Raw genomic sequence first — 19951 nt, 5'->3', positions numbered from 1 at the left:
CTGCCTGTTGTTATCCAATAAGTACAGCTACTCCACCTCCCCTTTCTCCTTCTCCATCTTTTCTATCTTTGTTACATGATCCATTGAGGGCAGAACAGAACGCAGCAGCCTGGGAAAGGTGTGATTTTTCAATATCGGTCAGAAACCCTGATATTTCAGAGCCCCCTCGTGAGTTCACAAGTGAGGGGTGTTTCTGGTGATAAAGTGGTGAGAGCTAGCATGTCTGATGTATGAGTGTAGGTGTGTGTGAGAGACAGTGTATGTCTGTGTGTGTATACACCGGGAGAGCCAGCACCATTTGGAGATCCACCCATAGCTATAACAATGTGACACGTTTTTTGAATGTGTGTCCAATTGGAATCAACTCAATTCACTAGTAATTGGTTTTAACTCTTAGGTTCGATTGAGACTTCAAACCCACAGGATAAGACAAGAATGTTCAGATAGTAAATTCAAAGACATTTTGTTTAATGGGAAATATAAATGAGTACAGAGTTGTAATGTAGAATTATGAAGTTATAATACAGAATTAGTTAAGTCCAAATAGATAAGAATCATACATCCATACAATTAAACCGTCTCATTTCAATACACAGAGCATCTGTCTGTAATTGAAATCATTCACCGTCTTTTTCCTACACGAGACTAATCTTTAACAAAATAACCTAAAATGAAACAGAAAGCATATTTATCACATCCAAAAAATCTTTTACCACTTTCGATGGGGTTTATGTTTATCCCCTTCCTTCTTTTGAATAAGTTTCCTTCAATCAGAATATGACTAACTAACGGTGTCTCTGGAGATGGGATTTTTTGATCCCCAAGGAAGGTTCAAGACCCTCCCTCTCCACCTGTTAATGGGGTCTTGTCACCCATTGATTGGCTGACATATTCTTTAATTTAACTTAATTGGTCTTGGCCTTTATGTGTAATTAATCTTTAACAGAACAATGAACCTTTCACATCTTTCCTTAATCTGATTTCAAACATGATTTTTGCATACACTTTTGGTTGCTAAGTTTTCTTCTAATCTGATTTAATACAATCTTTGCAGCCATTTTAGAGTCATAGAGTTATACAGCACAGAAACAGGCCCTTCGGCCCATCATGTCCATGCTGGCCATAAAGCACCTATCTATTCTAATCCCATTTTCCAGCACTTGGCCCGTTGCCCTGTATGCTGTGGTGTTTCAAATGCTCATCTAAATACTTCTTAAATGTTGTGAGGGTTCCTGCCTCTACCACCCCCTCAGACAGTGTGTTCCAGATTCCAACCATCCTCTGGGTGAAAAAACTTTTCCTCAAATCCCCTCTATAGGAAGGATGTGATTGCACTCAAGAGGGTGCAGAGGAGATTCACCAGGATGTTGCCTGGGCTGGAGCATTTCAGCTATGACGAGACACTGAATAGGCAGGGTTGTTTTCCTTATAGCAGAGAAGGCTGAGAGGGGACCTGATAGACGCATACAAAATTATGAGGGGCATAGATACGGTAGATAGGAAGAAACATTTTCCCTTAGCGGAGGTGTCAATAACCATGAGGCATAGATTTAAGGTCAGGGACAGGAGGTTTAGAGGGGTTTTGAGGAAAAGCTTTTTCACCTTGCTTGACTCTGAAGTGGCCTAGCAAACAATGAAATACAATCACTACAAAGTCCAATAATAAGAGGAAGATCAGATAGATCTGGACAATCCTGGCATTGTGTCAGAATAAGATTGAGGTGATCTCAGCCCAGTGAAATCTGTAAAGTCTCTCTTACCAAGGTCTGAGGACAAGTACCCAAGTGAGGGGAGCTGCCCCACAGACTGGTCAAGTAGCAGTGATACTCACTGAATCGTATCAATTTGGAAACATCCCAGACTCCTCCGTCACCATCCCTGGGTATATCCCATCCCACTGGCAGCTGGGGAAGTCTCAATATTGACTCCATGGAGTCTCATGTCTTCAGGTCAAACAAGTTCAAGGAAAACTCCCACTCCCCTCCCAATTGATGAATGAGTACTTCACCATGTTAATCATCACTAGTGAAGATTTTCAGCAGGGGCACAAGATATTCGTTTGTGGTAAAACTGGAGGAAAGGGCGCGCCAAGGCCAAGACTTGCTCTTCCAGAGCTGGTCTTCAGTTCCTGTCAGCCGTATCCACCAGTTGCTGCACCAAATGTCACTATGCTGAGCGTGTTGGGGCCGGAGCCCCCAACCACCTGGCTGGCGTCCTCGAGTACCTGACTGCTGAGATCCTCGAGCTGGCCGGTGACGCAGTCCGGGACAACAGGGAGACCCGCATCATCTCCCACCACCTGCAACAAGGAGCTCAACAAGCTGCTGGGGGTGGTCACCATAGCCTAGAGTGGGGTTCTGCCCAACATCCAGGCTATGCTGCTGCCCAAGAACACCAGGCACCCCAGCAAGGTTTATGCCTGAAGGGGTGAGATCACAAAAAGATCACTAGGGAAGTAGACGAAGGACAGATCCCAAAACTAGGTATCTATGAGGCGCAGTGAGCCATCAGCAGCAGGATTGTATTCCACCACAGTCTCACAGCCCAGCACAGCCCTCATTCCATGATTATCATCAAACCAGTATAGACATGTCAGGAGCAGCATTTGCTCCCTCTCTGCTGCTTGCCTCTCTGTCCACTGCCTCCTCTCTATTTGGGCTGAGATCAGGAACTACCCTGAACTGCACCCTGTCCATGTGGAGAGGCAGCCTGAAGTCTGAAGGTGCATCCTTCAGTGCTCCTTAACACATTGAGTTTGAACTAGTCTGCAGCCATTCCTACCCTGCTCTGTTGCCAGTTATAGGTTACAACCCAATCTCCCTTTACAATGAGTCTGCCCCCTCACTGGGAGACTGATGCACAGCAAGGATCAGTAGGATAGGGTCACTTTCTGACTGAACACAACAACAGACAACAACAACTTGCATTCATATAGCGCCTTAACATAGTTCAATGTCCAAAGGTGCTTTTGAAGATTGTTAACAATATTTGACACTGAGACACATAAGGTAACATTAATAGAGATGAACAAAACGAGGTTCAAGAAGTAGATTTTATGGAGTGTCTTGCAGGAGGAAAGAGAGGTAGAGAGACGGAGAAGTTTAGGGAGGGAATTCTAGAGCTTAAGGCCCAGGCAGCTGAAGACACGGCCACCAATGGTGAAGTGATTTAAATCGCAGATGCTGAAGAGACCAAAATTGGAGGAGTGCTCTTAGAGGGTTGTGGGCCTAAGGTGAGAGTGCTATGAGCTCAAGGGCCACTCCTGGAATTGAGAACTGACGCTGACACTCCAGGGCAGTAGTGAGAGGGTGCTGTACCGTCTTTCAGATGGGATGTTAAACTGAGGATTCTGCTCTCTCAGATGGGTGTAAAAGATCTTATGGCACTATTTTGAAGAAGAGCAGGGGAGTTATCCCTGGTGTCCTGCCCAACATTAATCCCTCAATCAATACCAGTATAAAAACAGATTATTTGGTCATTATCACGTTGCTGTTTGTGGGAGCTTGCTGTGCACACATTGGCTGCCACATTTCCTACATTGCAACAGTGACCACACTTCAAAAATACTTCATTGGCTGTAACGAGCTTTGGGACATCTGGTGGTCATGAAAGACTCTACATAAATGCAAGTCTTTTTTTTTCTGAGGAGGTTACAAAGATAGGCAGGCGTGGGAGATCTTGGAGGGATTTGGAAAGACAGGAAACATCGAGATCCCAGCACACAGATAGAACTGACCATTCACAGTCCACAGGATAATAACCAGCTCCCAACACACACACACAGACCTCAACAATAGGAAATCAGTAAGAATCCTCAGACACTTTGCCCCTCCCAGATAATTACACCTCACCTTCTCATATTCAGTAATGACCCATCAACAAAACTCAGGATAGGAGACCATCTGTATGAATTCTGCTTCTTCACTCACTGTCTCCTCACTTGGTTTTCAGTCCCTAAAGGAAGTGAATTAACTGTTGAAGAGGAAGAGGAGAGAATAAGCAGAGTGGGTGGGCTCTGATTGACGTCTCTCACAGTCAATCCAAATATTTCTGGAGTAATGTGAGTTTCCTGAAGCTTGGGAAACTGACCGGTGAAACGGAGGCGACTTTGAGCAGCAGATCAGGTGGAGATTTAAACTTGTCATTGTCCCATCTGAATAAAACCTCACTTATTGCAGCTGCTGTCTCAGTTCCCCCAGTAAACGTTTAACAGAGACTTCAAGTGTGAGAATAGCATTCTTCATCCTTGGAGGCTTTCAAACTGACAACATCAGTGTGGGATGTATAGCCTCGGATGTGTCTGACAGCAGATCAGAAGAGGAAGACCCACAGCATCCAAGGCAGCGATGACATTCAGTTGTGGAGAGAGGGGCACAGGTGAGAGACATACAGCAGAGACAGAAACAGGAGGGAGAGAGGAGATTGACCCAGTTATTGGAGAGTGACTCAGTCACTCAGGGAGTCAGGTGGGGCTCATTGTGTGAGTATATACCCCTGCCCACGGGTTGCCTCCTGTGGAGGTTCAGCTCCCCTCAACTCCAATTTCTGAGGTTCAACATTCACCTCATCTGGTTCCTCTCTGGAATGTCCCGGTCCACTCATCTCTCCTGGGATGTCCCAGTCCACTCACCTCTCCCGGGATGTCCCAGTCCATTCACCTCTCCCAGGACGTCCCAATCCATTCACTTCTCCCGGGATGTCCCGGTCCGTTTACCTCTCCTGGGACGTCCTGGACCATTCACCTCTCCCGGAACATCCCAGTCCTTTCATCTCTCCTGGAACATCCCAGTCCATTCACCTCTCCCGGGATGTCCCAGTCCATTCTCCTCTCCCAGTTCCTCTCCTGGACTGTCCCAGTCTAGACCTTGTTTGAGAGTGATATTGTTCAGTGTGCAGTACAGTGGGATGATTGTGAATATTCTCTCTCTGGGGAATACTGCGAACCACCCACAGACGTAGCCAGTACCTGAAACAGTTCTTCAGCATCCCACTAGCCTCTCTCTGTGAGCTGCCTCAGAGAGACACAGGCGTCAATAAACAACACCTCTTCCTCAGTGTGTGGTACATGAAATGGTGGCATCAGCTTCAGAAGGGATGGACCTTGTTCCTAATCAGCTGACCATCAGGTCACTCCCCTTCCCCGAATATGGGTCTGATGTCCGAGCTCCTGACAATGAAAGCATTGTGGGATGATCCAGAGTGAGTGACGTTCACATGGAGTATTCTCAGAAGGACATTACACACTACATGAAGGAGGGGAATTGCTTTCTGTTCAGGTAGCTCTGTGAGTCTCTTCAGGTGACCTTCAATGCCATGTGAGTGTTATCAATCACTCCCAGCACCTTGGGGAAGCAGCTATTCTATAAAACTCCAGTCACCTCTGCTGCTGCCCTCTGAGTGTTATATTAAATTTAATGAAGTCAATTACTCTGCGGAGTCGTTTACTCTCCTCCTCTCCCTCTTCCTCTTCTCTCTCCACTCTTCCTAACTCTCCACTTTCATTTATATCCTCTCTTCTGCCATTCTTCATCATATCCATTTCTTCCCCCATCCTGTCTATCTCGGTCCTCTCCTCTCCTCCTCCATTACTATAAAAATGAGAGGGATAGAGAGAAAGTTCACCATTTTAAACTCTGTCATCAATGAAAAAACTAAGCAGAAACTCCATACAATATTATTGAGGTAATAGTGTAATTTTGACTGTATTAAACTATTTTAACTATTTCTCCTGTTTATGTGACACAACTGAAATAAACTATTATTTATGTAGTTTGCAGTTTTATTTTGTGTGGAGCCATTGCTTGGCTTCAGGAACTTGCATTTGGTAAATAAAACACAAAACAGGAACCCAGACACAAAGACAACACTGACAACTGCAGCTCTAACTAGTTACCACTTTAAATCAAATCAAACTTTCAGGCTGCCAGTTGACATGGGGAAAAGCATTCTGTACACAGTCCTGTGACTTAACCCTTTGGAAACTGAATAATACAACGGAAATATTGAAAGCTATTGTCAGCTGTGACTTGGCACTCTCATCTCTGAGTCAGAAGGTTGTGGGATCAAGTCTCACTCTAGAGACTTGGGCACTGAGGCTGACACTCCAGCGCAGTACTTGAGCACTCCGCTGCACTGTCAGAGGTACCATCTGCCCTCTCATGTGAATTTAAAAGATCCCATGACACCACGTCGTAGGCGAGCAGACAAGTTACCTCCGATGTCCTGGCCAATATAGGTCCTGCAATCAATGTCACATAAACAGATTATCCAGTGATTGTCACATTGCTGTTTGTGGGAGGTTGCTGTGCACAAATTGGCTGCCACGTTTCTTAAATTATAACAGTGACCACACTTCAAAAAGCACTTCATTGGCTTTAAGTGTTTTCAGATGCCCGTAGTTTGTGAAAGGTGACATCTACATGAAAGTCTTTCTTCCTTAGGGAAACATTATGCTTCCTGTGAACTGGAAATTATAAACCCACTGATGGGGAAAGTATTCCAGCCCAGTGACATTGAACAATATATTGTGTACAGTACTCTTACTGTAGGCTCCTTGGTGTTTCAGTGCATAAGAACACACCATGCTGACAAATCAGATAGATTGGCTTAAGTTGAAAAAGTGATTTTATTGCAAATTATAAATCTATACAGAAGATTGATTAAACAGCAGACAAACAACAACACAATATTCAGCTTACATCAAACTTAGAATCAACCAAAATAATAAAGCATTTGAAAATGACTCAAGATCTTTCCCAGAACATGAAATGAATCTTGGAAGAGTGTAAGGTGAATATAACATACAGTTATTACATCGAGGTATGATAGGCTGAAGGAACTGAGGTCCGTAGACATTCACCCCCACTCCCTCACCATACTCAGGATAGTAGTCCTCCCAGACAGGAGAGTACAAACATTCCCCATGGTATTAGTCAAACACCCATCACCTGAAGAGGATCTGTCTATAATTCACATCACCAACTAAAGCAGGGTCTGATTCTACCCTATACCCACTCCTGAGAGCTGGCTCACTTTATCAGCACTGTGGGCTTAGCGTTAAGATCCGAGCTAGGATTCTCAGGGAAGATGTCAGGAAGTGACAGGAAGGCAGGTAATGCGGGAGTCTGAGTGTATCTCACTCTCCAACCAGTATTCAGTTCTGAATACTGACAAAAGTGATAGTTGGTCTGGGGAGTTCAGCCAGAGCCAAGCCCATGGCACAACAGCTGGATCAGCTGTACAGGGGGGCACAAAGAAGACCAGAAGAGCATTAGTGATAGGAGATAGGATTGGGGAACAGAGAGGCATTTCTGCAGCCACGGATGTGAATCCAGGGCGGTTTGTTGCCTCCCTGATGCCAAAGTCAAGGATGTCACTGAACGGCTACAGAGCACCCTGGAGGGGAGGGCGAACAGCCAGGGGCCGTGGTCCACATCGGTACATGACACAGGTAGAAAGAGGGATGTGGTCCTGCAGTCAGTATTTAGGGAGCTAGGTAGGAAATCTGCAAGCAGGACCTTAAAAAGTAGTAATCTCTAGATTAATCCCAGAACCAGGCACAAGTGAGTATAGAAATAGGAGGATAAATCAGATGAATGTGTGGCTGGACAGATGGAGCACAATGGAGGGGTTTAGATTGCTGGGACATTGGGATAAGTGCTGGGGGAGATGGGACCTATACAGGCTGGGTGAGTTACACATAAACAGAGCCCAGACCAATTTAATTGCGGGAAATTTGCTGGTGATATTGGGGAGGGTTTAAACTAACTTGGCTGGGGTATGGAAACCAGGAGGTCATACAAGAGAGGAACACCAAGACGCACGGAGTATTGGAAGAGACAGATAGCACTAGACTAGGAAATAGTAAGGTATTAGCTGGCTTCAGATTAAGAGGGAAAATAATAGTCTAAATTAGGGTTAAAGTGCATGTTTGAGGTAAGAGTGTGGTAAATAAGATTGGTGAGTTGCCGACGCAGATTGCCAAGTGGAAATATGATGTTGTGGCTAAAAGGAGGGTGGGACTGGGTATTAAATATTCCTGGATACAAGTTTCTCAGGAAAGATAGGGAGAGAAGGAAAGCAGGAGGGGTGGCAGTATTAATTAAGGAGGACATTGCAGAGTTGGAGAGAGAGGATGTCCCAGAGGTGTCAAGGACAGAATGTACTTGCTTAGAGGTAAGGAACAAAAAAGGTACAATTATATTGCTCACTGTGGTTCACAAACTAGTGGTAAAGATGTCGAGGAACAAATCTGCAAGGGAATTACAGAGAGGTGCAAGAACTATAGAGTACTTATAATGGGAGACTTTAATTATCTGAATATAGACTGGGAGAGTAGTGTTATAAAGGGCAGAGAAGGGCAAGAGTTCCTAGAGTGTGTTCAGGAGAATTTTCCATTGCAGTATGATTCCATTTCACTGAGAAAGGAGGCATTGCTGGACCTGGTTCTGAGGAATGAGAGGTCCAAGTGGATCGAGTGTCAGTAGGAGAACATTTAGGGGACAGTGATCATTGTATCATCAGGCTTAGATTGGCAATGGAACAATCCAGAGTATGTATAATTAACTGGTGAAAGCCAACTTCAATGGGCTAAGAATGGATCTGACCCAGAATAATTGGAAATAAATTATTTCCGGCGGGAAAGATGGTAATTGAACAATGGGCTGCCTTTAAAGAGGAGATAGGTCAGGCAGAGTCAAGGGATATTCCCACAAAGGAGAAAGACAGGGCAAAGAAATCCAGAGATAAAAACAAAAAGCTAAAAGCTACTGCGGATGCTGGAAATCCAAAACAAAAACAGAATTACCTGGAAAAACTCAGCAGGTCTGGCAGCATCGGCGGAGAAGAAATCAGTTAACGTTTCGAGCCTTCATGGCCCTTCGGCAGTTCTGCCGAAGGGCCATGAAGGCTCGAAACGTTAACTGATTTCTTCTCCGCCGATGCTGCCAGACCTGCTGAGTTTTTCCAGGTAATTCTGTTTTTGCAAAGAAATCCAGAGCTCCCCGGATGACAGGAGAGATGGAGATTAAGATGAAGAAGTAAATGTGTGTTTATGACAGATGTCAAGTGGAGAATACAACTGAGAACCAGATTGAATATTGAAGGTTCAGAGGGGGTTTGAAAAAGCAAATGAGAAGCAAAGAGAGAGTATGAGAAGATTCTGGAAGCTAACTTAAAAGGGAATCAAAAGTCTCCTGTAGGCATATAATAGCAAATCGAGGAGTGGGGCTGACTAGGGTCCAGTAGGGCATTTCTGCATGGCGGCATGGGGCATGACTAGGTATGAACTTAAATGCATCTGTCTTTATCAAGGAAGAAGATGCTACACAGGTCATGATGAAAGAGGAGATCATTTAGTCCTTCTAATAGATGCACCTTGGATGTTAAGAGACCTTTAGAATTCCCTCCTTAAACCTCGCTGCATCTTTATCTCTCTCCCGGCCTGTAGGACTCTCCTTAAATCTGACCTCTTTGGCCATATTTTTGGTCATCCCCTCCTATCTCCTTTGTCTCTGTGTTAATTTTTTTATCTCATTATGAAACACCTTGAGATGTTTGACTGTATTAAAGTGCTCTATAAATACAAGCTGTTGTCCTCTCACATTCCCTCCAATCCTCAAGGTACTGACCTGGAGTACAGTACAGACTTCGGACATTGATTGGCCTCTAGTGCTCTGTTCGAGTGGCCATTCAGCATGTGTAGACCCAGACAGTGAATGTTGTGAGACAATGGGGACTGTCACAGCTGAGACACATCCTGCCCTCCCTGTGACTTCCCAGCTGGGGTCACTGATGAGGAACGGGATTCCTGGCTGATTCTCCCCCTCCATAGACCAGAGTTGCTAAGGCTAATTGAAGTCCCTCCATTACTACCCTAGGAATGGATCCTCCCCTGAGTGCTTGTGCTGGTAGATCAGAAGCTGAAGCCTTTCTAACCACTGAGTATCTGATTGCCTTCTTGGTCAGAGTGAGAGTCAGTGAGTGACTTGTACCTGATGCTGCACTGAAAGGATGCTGAGTTTATACAGGAGCTTCTTTTGGTTATATTTGGCAATTTGGTCAAAGGTTAAATTGACCTTCTAGAAATGATTGGATTGATGGTGGGAGAGGTTTGAGACAGATAGTGCTTTGGAACGAAAGCTCCCCTGTGTGAGCACTGGAAGGTAAACAACACAGACAACTCTCAGTGTAACAGAGGCAGGTGACCCGGCTCCAAGTCCATGTGGAGACGTTGGTGTATGGCGAGAGAGGAGGAGTAGGTGAAACAATCCTGGCACACGTCACACTGGAAGGGTTTGTCTCCCGTGTGGGTTCGCTGATGTTCCATGAGGTGTGACAACTGTGTGAAGGCTTTATTACAGAATTCACACCGATAGGGCTTCTCCCCTGTGTGAGTCTGCTGATGGACCAGGAGACATGCTGACTGTATGAAAGCCTTGTCACATACCTCACACCTGAATGGTTTCAGCCCTGTGTGAATACGTTGGTGTGTGCGGAGGTTCGATAGCTGCGAGAATGATTTGTCGCACACCTTGCAAGTGAATGGTTTCTCCCCTGTGTGAATGCGTCTGTGATTCATCAGGCCTGATAATTGTGCAAAACCCTTCTTGCATACCTCACACTTGAAGGGTTTCTCCCCTGTGTGAATCCTTTGGTGCGTCAGGAGATTGGAAGATTGGGCAAAAGACATCTCACAAACCTCACACCTGAAGGGTTTCTCCCCTGTGTGATTCCTCTGGTGTCTCAGGAGGCCCGAAGATGTCTGGAACACTTTATTGCAAATCTGACACTGGAAGGGTTTCTGCCTTATACGGATTATCTGATGGTCCAAGAGGCTTGATAACTGTGTGAAGGCTTTGTCATGCACTTCACACTTGACTGGGTTCTCCCCTGTGTGAATGTGTTGGTGTGTGTGGAACCGAGATGAGTGCGGGAACGATTTGTCGCATTCCTCACACTTGAATGGTTGCTCTTCCATGTGGCTGTTCTTGTCTTAACAGTGGATGTTTCAGATGCCTTGTGTGTTAGGAGATCTTATGAGCTTGTGGAGCCCTACTCACACTTGAACAGCCTCTCACCTGTAGGAATGAGTCTGTGGTTCATGAGGCTCGATGAATGATTGAAGCTCTCACCACACTTGGAGCCCACTCAACTTCTTCCCAGCCTCACCCTGACCAATTACCCACAGCCGAACCTTCGGAAAGGTTGGTTTTGATGGAAGGTTCCACAGCACTGACCAGTTTCAGATCTGATGATATGTCTAAGCTCCCCTGAACCGGCTGATTTCCAGATGATGGTTTCACTGTCCAACCTTCTCTGTGTTGAGCAATGCTGTGAAGGGACTGGATTTCTTCGCAGAGTTGTGCAGTTGTTCCTTGGGTGACGGTCAGGGTCTATCTGCGGTGTCTATCCTCCCTGCATTCTCTGGTGTAGTACAGTGCAATCCTTCTGTAAAACAGGAAAAGGAAACATGATTTCCTCTAACTCCCTCTGCTCCTTTGCTGAAGGGGCTGACTCCTCAGTTAGAGACTGTCCCACAGTGAGTGCCAGTCTGCTGTTCCCCTGTGTGGGGGATCAGATACAAGTCCTTTCTTTTTCCTCACTTGACTGTCACACACCCTCTGTTACCAGCAGGGACAATGGATAGTGACCAGGAGCAGACAATGTGGCTACTTTCTTTCCTCCGCCCAGACCTCATCTTCTCAGACACCATGAGGACAATGGAAAAGACAGTCGAACAGAGTGTAAAATGGGCTATCAATTCGCTATGAACTCAAGTTGTGCTGACGAAGACTAGTTTTACCCTTAGAATATGTGTTTAATCTAAAAAACACTCTGGAGAAAAGTTAATTAAATGCAAATTTTCAACTTCTCCCCTTATTTTCCAAAATTATTTGAAGAAAACACACGGCAGGAAGTGCTAGAAGCTAAGGAAAATATTACTTCACTGTAGCTGATTGAAGGGTTCTGGTTTATCCTGTGACATTTGATACACTGCATTCGCTCAGAATGCACATCCCAAATTCAGCTATCAGCCACAACACGGCAAAACTATCAAATCCATGCCCAGCTTTTTGGGAAAGGCCGAGGCCTTCAGGTAAAATCTTTAAAGAAGACATTAAAAGACAATTCAATAAATGTGTCTCCAGGTATGGCAGCTGAATTGCTATGGTGCTGGATTAACAATCCAGAGATTGAGAGTTCAAATCCAACCACGGAAAGTTACATACATAGAATTACAGTGCAGAAACAGGCTTTTCAGCCCAACTGGTCCATGCTGGTGTTTATGCTTCACACATGCCTCCTCTCACCCACCTTCATCTCACCCTATCAGCATATCCTTCTGTTTCCTTCTCCCTCATGTGCTTATCTAGTTTCCCCTTAAAGTATCTACGCTATTAACCTCAACTACTCCATGTTGTGAAGGTGAATTTAATACATTATGGAATTTCAGGAATAGAATCAAAATAAAAACATCAAAACTTTCAGATTGTCCGAAAAACCCAAATATTGTCCTTCAGGGAAGGGGGCCTGCTACAACTATCTGGTCTGGTCTGCATGTGACTCCAGTCCCACACAACATGGTTGACTCTGAACTGCCCTCTGAAGTGGCCAAGCAAACAATGAAACAATCACTACAAAGTCCAATAATAAGAGGGAAATCAGATAGATCTGGACAATCCTGGCATTGTGTCAGAATAAGATTAGGGTGATCTCAGCCCAGTGAAATCTGTAAAGTCTCTCTTACCAAGGTCTGAGGGCAAGTACCCAAGTGAGGAGAGCTGCCCCACAAACTGGTCAAGTAGCAGTGATACTCACTGAATCGTATCAATCTGGAAACATCCCAGACTCCTCTGTCACCATCCCTGGGTATGTCCCATCCCACTGGCAGGTGGGGAAGTCTCAATATTGACTTCGTGGAGTCTCATGGCTTCAGGTCAAACAAGTTCAAGGAAAACTACTGCTCCCCTCCCAACTGTTGAATGAGTACTTCACCATGTTAATCATCACTAGAGAAGTAGACTAAGGACAGATCCAAAAACTGGGTATCCATGAGGTGCAGTGAGCCATCAGCAGCAGCAGGATTGTATTCCACCACAATCTCACAGCCCGGCACAGCCCTCATTCCATGATTATCATCAAACCAGTAGATAAACATGTAAGGTGCAGCAATGCCTCTCCCTCTACCACTTGCCTTGCCTCCTCTCTATCTGGGCTGAGATCAAGAACTACCCTCAACCCCACCCCGTCCATGAAGGGAGGGGGCTGTAGCCTGAAGGCTGAACTAGTGTGCAGCCATTCCTACCCTACTCTGCTGCCAGTTATAGGTTATAACCCGATCTCCCTTTACAATGAGTCTGTCCCCTCACTGGGAGACTGCTTCACAGCGAGGGTCAGTAGGATAGTGAACCATGAGGAGAATCATGCTGCTCCGATTGAATGTCTGGTCACTTTCTGACATTCTACACAAGAACAGTAGACAACAACAACAACTTGCATTTATATAGCAAATTTAACACAGTTCAGTATCCCAATATGCTTTGCAAGACTGTGAACAAAATTTGTGTGCTTGCTGTGCACACATTGGCTGCCACATTTCCTACATTACAACAGCGATCATGCTTCAAAAGTATTTCATTGTCTGTAAAGAGCTTTGGGACATCTGGTGGTTGTGAAAGGCTCTATATAAATGCAAGTCTTCATTTTTTTTCTGAGGAGGTTACAGAGATAGGAGGATGGGAGGTCTTGGAGGGATTTGAAAAGACAGGAAATATCCAGATCCCAACACACAGACAGAACTGACCATTCACAGTCCACAGGATAATGATCAGCTCCCAACACACACGTACACACACAGAACTTAACAATAGGATATCAGTAAAAATCCTCAGACACTCTGCATCTCCCAGATTATTACAACTCACCTTCTCATATTCAGTAATGACCCATCAACAAATCTCAGCCTGTAAATCAGAAGTGAAATGCTTCCAATAAACACATTCAATATCCAACACACAGCTCCAGTCAAACAGCTCAGCACAAAGCACCAAGTAAACAGCTCTCTCAGCTGGATCTTCTCACACAGCATAAGGAGCATTTCCACACCTGATTCCCCACAGGATAGTCAGACTGAACATTAGTGTGGATATTATGTGGTGTAATTATTATAAATTCTGTTCCTTCACTCACCATCTCCTCACTTGGTTTTCAGTCCCTACAGGAAGTGAACCAGCTGTGGAAGAGGAAGAGGAGAGAATGGGCAGAGTGGGTGGGGCTCTCTGATTGACGTCTCTCACAGCCAATCCAAATATTTCTGGAGGAACATGAGTTTCCTGAAGTTTGGGAAACTGACCGGTGAAACGGAGGCGACTGAACAGCAGATCATGTGGGGATTTAAACTTGTCATTGTCCCATTTGAATAAAACCTCACTTATTGCAGCTGCTGTCTCAGTTCCCCCTGGTAAACGTTTGACAGAGATTTCTAGTGTGGAAATAGCATTCTTCATCCGTAGAGACTTTCAAACTGACAACATCAGTGTGGGATGTGTAGCCTGGGATGTGTTTGACAGCCGATGAGAAGAGGAAGACCTGCAGCATCCCAGACAGCGATGATGTGCAGTGATGGGATCAGCACGTACACAAGAGGGACATGCACAGGGAGAGATGGAGAGAGGCACAGAAGAGGGAAGGGACATAGGAGAGAGAGAGAGGGGGGCACATGAGAGTGAAGGGGCATAGGTGAGACAGGAATGGAGGTAAAAGAGGAGGGGGTATCGCAATATTGATCAAGGAATCAATTACAGCGGTGAGGAGGGATGACATCTTAGAAGGCTGCGCAAATGAAGCCATATGGGTAGAACTTAAAAACAAAAAAGGAGCAATCACATTGCTGGGAGTGTACTATAGGCCCCCAAACAGTCAGAGGGAAATAGAAGAGCTGATATGTTGGCAAATTTCAGAGAAGTGTAAAAATAATAGGGTGGTAATAGTGGGGGATTTCAACTTCCCCAACATTAACTGGGTGAGTCATAGAGTGATAGGTTTAGAGAGAGCGGAATTCTTAAATGCACCCAGGAGAGCTTTTTAAGCCACTTCGTAGAAGGTCCTACAAGAGAGGAGGCGATCCTGGACTTAATTTAAGGGAATGAAGCCAGGCAAGTGGTAGAGTTATCAGTGGGGGAACATTTTGCAGATAGTGATCATAACTCCATTAGATTGAAGGTTGTTATTGGAAAAGGACAAGGATGGGCCACAAATCAGAGTTCCAAATTGGGGGGAAGGTCGATTTTAGTAAAATCAGATATGATTTGGCCAGAGTGGACTGGAAGCAGCTACTTTTAGGTAAATCTGCGTTAGAGCAGTGGGACTCATTCAAGAAGGGAATAGGGAGAGTACAGGGCCAACATATGCCTGTAAAGACAAAGGGTGGGACCAACAAATCCAGGGAACCCTGGAAGTCAAGGGATATACAGGATTGGATGAAGAGGAAAAGGGAGGCTTATGGCAGAAAACGAGGGCTCAAAACAGCGGAAGCCCTAGAGGAGTATAGAATGTGTAGGGGGGAACATAAAAAGGAAATCAGGAGAGCAAAAACATTGACAGGTAAAATAAAGGAAAATCCAAAGTTAGTTTACAAGTACATTAAGAGTAACAGGATAACTAGGGAAAGAGTAAGGCCCATTAAGGACCATAGTGGTAATTTGTGTGCGGAGCCGGAAGATGTAGGTAGGGTTCTAAATTAACACCTAGTGCCGGTGTTCACAAGTGAGAGGGACGACGTGGGTATGGAAATCAGGCAGAAGGACTCTGATATAATTAAAGAAATTAGCCTAGAAAGGGAGGAGGTTCTAAATGGTCTGGCAGGCTTAAAAGTAGATAAATCTCCAGGTCCAGATGAAATGTATCCCAGGCTGTTGAGTGAGGCAAGGGAGGAGATAGCAGGGGCGCGGGGAATAATTTTCAATACCTCTCTGGCCACAGGAGAGGTGCCAGAGGACTGGAGGACAGCCGATGTGGTACTGTTATTCAAGAAGGGAGGAAGGGATAAACCAGGGAACTACAGGCCAGTCAGTCTAACCTCGGTGGTGGGGAAACTATTGGAAGCACTTCTGAGGGACAGAATTAACCTAAACTTGGAGAGGCAGGGATTAATCAAGGACAGTCAGCATGGTTTGGTTAAGGGGAGGTCATGTCTGACCAATTTGATTGAATTTTTCGAAGAGGTGACCAGGTGTGTAGATGAGGGCAATGCAAATGACGTTGTCTACTTGAAATTCAGCAAGGCTTTTGATAAGGTCCTGCATGGGAGACTGTTAATGAAGATAAGAACCCCTGGGATCCAAGGCAATTTGGCAAATTGGATCCAGAATTGGCAGAGTGGCAGGAAGCAGAGGATGATGGTCGAGGGGTGTTTTTGTGACTGGATGCCTGTGTCCAGTGGGGTTCCACAGGGATCGGTGTTGGATCCCTTGCTATTTTTGTTATATATTGATTTAGACTTGAATGTAGGAGGGTTGATCAGTAAGTTTGCGGATGACACGAAAATTGGTGGGGTGGTAAATAGTGAGGATAGCCTTAGATTACAGGAGGATATAGATGGGATGGTCAGACGGGCTGATCAGTGGCAAATGGAATTTAATCCGGATAAGTGTGAGGTGATGCACCTGGGCAGGACAAATAAGGCACAAGAATACACGATGGACCCTGGGAAGTACTGAGGATCAGAGAGACCTTGGTGTGCATGTCCACCGGTCCCTTAAGGTAGCGGGACAGGTAGATAAGGTGGTTAAGAAGGCATACGGGATACTTACCTTTATTAGCCGAGGCATAGAATATAAGAGCAGGGAGGTTATGCTGGAACTGTATAAAACACTGGTTAGGCCACAGCTGGAGTATTGCATGCAGTTCTGGAATCCGCATTGTAGGAAGGATGTGTTTGCACTCGAGAGAGTGCAGAGGGCTGGAAAGTTTTAGTTATGAGGAAAGATTGGATAGACTGGGGTTATTTTCCATGGAGCAGAGGAGATTGAGGGGGGACATGATTGAGGTGTATAAAATTATGAGGGGCATAGATAGGGTAGACAGGAAGGAACTTTTCCCCTTGGTGGAGGGATCAATAACCAGGGGTCAAGGGGCAGGAGGTTTAGAGGGGATGTGAGGAAGAATTTTTTCACCCAGAGGGTGGTGGGAATCTGGAAGTCACTGCCTAAAAGGGTGGTAGAGGCAGAAACCCTCATAACATTTAAGAAGTATTTGGATATGCACTTGCGATGCCATGGCATAAAAGGCTATGGGCTTAGTGCTGGAAAATGGGATTAGAATAGTTAGGTATTTGTTTAACCGGCACAGACTCAATGGGCCAAAGGGTCTTTTTCTGTGCTGTAGACCTCCATGACTGGATGAGAGAGCAAGGGAACAATAGAGAGGGACACAGGAGACAGAGGGGCATGGGAGAGAAAGGGGCATGGGAAGGAGGAACAGAGAGTGGGAGGGGAGATTGAGCCAGTGCTTGTTACTGTGAGTCTGACTTGGAGAGTGAATTTGGAAGTAAGTCGATGCTCGGAGAACTACTTTGTGACTTAATGAGTGTGATTCTGAGATTGATATGAGGGTGACCAACTATGAGGAAATATGAGACCACAAGACCATGGCAGTCCCGGCCAGTGCTAGTGAAAACGGTGGCCAGGTCGGGATGGGGCTGGGCTGCTGTGCAGGTCAAAATCCAACCTTGCTTATGAAGAAAGGTCATCTCGAGCTGAAATATTAACTCTGTTTCTCTCCACAGATACTGCCTAACCTGCTGGGTATTTCCATAATTTTTTTGTTTTTATTGTAGTTTTAAAAGCACAGAAACAGATCATTCAGCCCATCTGCTTTCTCCCAGGGCTTGTGTCCAGTCAGTGGGACTGTTATAGCTTGGCCCACTTTTGCCTCTTCAGTTGTAACCAGAGAATCTCCTGCAATGGTTAATCTTCCCACCCCCATCGCTCTGGAGTCCGACCAAGGGTCTATCCTCAGTCCCCACCTATTTCTCATCCACACGCTGCCCCTGTGTAAAACCATCTGATGACCTGATGTCAGATTCACAGAGGGTCTCTTACAATCTGTCCCATTTTACCTCGAGTTAGAAAGAAATGCCCCTCACCACCAGACAAAACAGAAATCTAATGGCAAGCAGACAGCTTCAAGAGGGAGAGAAATGATTTGAGGACCGGGCCATGGAGCGGAGCACCTTAGATCTACAATCTTAACTGGGGCAGGGGCTAAATGGAGGACAGGCCCTTCAGCACCAGTAAGGGAGATGGATTCAAAACTGGGAGAGTCAAACTTTTATACTTTTGCTCCACAGTCTGCAGAAAACAGTCTCTCACCAGTCACAGAAAACCAATGTCGAATGTAGTCCCATGTTATCCATTTAACCAAGTTGATGGAGGGGGGGGGGTTAAACGGCTGCGATCCTGGTTCCCGCCGCCTGGGGCTAGGATTTACAGGTGCGCACCTCCAATTCCAGCCCCACCCATGTGACGGCCGCTCGGGCTCACGCCTCCTCAGATTCGAACACCCGAACGCTGGATCTCCCCTGATTTGATACCGCCGCTCCTCAGTGTGTTGGTCACATGCAGCATGGGTAATGTAGTTCCAAACAGGCTGTCTCCCCGGCGCCTACGCAGAATTGGGAGGAGCAGTGAATTATGAAAGTCCCGCCCCAATTCTGAATGGCCGAGCTACGATTCTCATGTTAGCTGTGGGCGGGATCTCAATATAATCCTGTTCCTGATTGGGTGTGGGAGATGTCAATCAAAAAGGCCACTCTGCCATTCTCCTCTTCCACAGGTGGTTCATTTACTGCAGGGTCTAGAAACCAGGTGAGGAGACGGTGAGTGAAGGAGCAGAGTTTATACATATTGTATCTCATAATATCCACATTAATGTCCAGGACTGGGAATGTACTATAGGCCTCTAAACAGTCAGGGGAGATAGAGGAGCAGATATGTAGGCAAATCTCAGAGAAGTGTTAAAATAATAGAAACTAGGAGCAGGAATAGGCCATTCGGCCCTTTGAGCCTGCTCCGCCATTCATTATGATCATGGCTGATCATCCAGCTCAATAGCCTGCTACTGCTTTCTCCCCATATCCTTTGATCCCTTTCGCCCCAAGAGCTATATCTAACTGCTCCTTGAAAGCATACAATGTTTTGGTCTCAACTACTTTCTGTGGTAGCGAATTCCACAGGCTCACCACTCTCTGGGTGAAGAAATTTCTCCTCATCTCAGTCCTAAATGGTCTACCCCATATCCTCAGACTGTGACCCCTGGTTCTGGACTCCGCCACTATCGGGAACATCCTACCTACATCTACCCTGTCTAGTCCTGTTAGAATTTTATAGGTTTCTATGAGTTTCCCCCCACATTCTTCTGAACTCCAGCGAATATAATCCTAATCGACTCAATCTCTCCTCATATGTCAGTCCCACCATCCCTGAAATCAGTCGGATAAACCTTCGCTGCACTCCCTCTATAGCAAGTATATCCTTCCTCAGATAAGAAGACCAAAACCTGCACACAATATTCCAGATGTGGTCTCACCCTGTACAATTGCAGCAAGACATCCCTGTTCCTGTACTCTAATCCTCTCGCTATGAAGACCAACATACCATTTGCCTTCTTTACCGCCTGCTGCACCTGCATGCTCACCTTCAGCAACCGGTCTCATTGCACATTCCCCTCTCTCAATTTATAGCCATTCAGATAATAATCTGCCTTCCTGTTTTTGCTACCTCACATTTATCCACATTATACTGCATCTGCCATGCATTTGCCCGTTCACTCAGCTTGTCCAAATCACATTGAAGCATCTCTGCATCTTCCTCACAGCTCCCACCCAGCTTTGTGTCATCTGCAAATTTGGAGATATTACATTTAGTTCCCTCATCTAAATCATTAATATATA

The 19951-nt window shown here is 45.5% G+C and overlaps 3 protein-coding genes and 1 pseudogene across 4 annotated transcripts in view; 2 read left to right on the top strand and 2 right to left on the bottom strand.

Annotated features, from left to right (window-relative positions):
- Positions 1 to 10811, bottom strand: part of LOC144695264 (uncharacterized) — a 131592-nt gene extending 120781 nt beyond the window's left edge. The window contains exon 1 of one of the 2 annotated variants that reach the window (XM_078566176.1): positions 10707 to 10811. The gene's annotated coding sequence lies outside the window, so the exon portion shown is untranslated. Of the gene's footprint in view, positions 1 to 10699 lie in introns of both variants that reach the window. The other variant, XM_078566174.1, reaches the window with a different exon arrangement.
- The window catches only part of LOC144695222 (uncharacterized), a 579912-nt gene that overhangs the window by 85033 nt on the left and 474928 nt on the right, over positions 1 to 19951 (top strand). The window lies entirely within an intron of this gene.
- The window catches only part of LOC144695252 (uncharacterized), a 233413-nt gene that overhangs the window by 24574 nt on the left and 188888 nt on the right, over positions 1 to 19951 (top strand). The gene's annotated exons all lie outside the window — the stretch shown is intronic.
- Positions 10119 to 19951, bottom strand: part of LOC144695283 (uncharacterized) — a 33007-nt pseudogene continuing 23174 nt past the window's right edge.

The sequence above is a fragment of the Cetorhinus maximus genome, chromosome 21, assembly GCF_964194155.1.
Source record: "Cetorhinus maximus chromosome 21, sCetMax3.hap1.1, whole genome shotgun sequence".
Lineage (NCBI taxonomy): Eukaryota > Metazoa > Chordata > Chondrichthyes > Lamniformes > Cetorhinidae > Cetorhinus > Cetorhinus maximus.
This window is presented reverse-complemented; position numbering and strand designations above follow the sequence as displayed.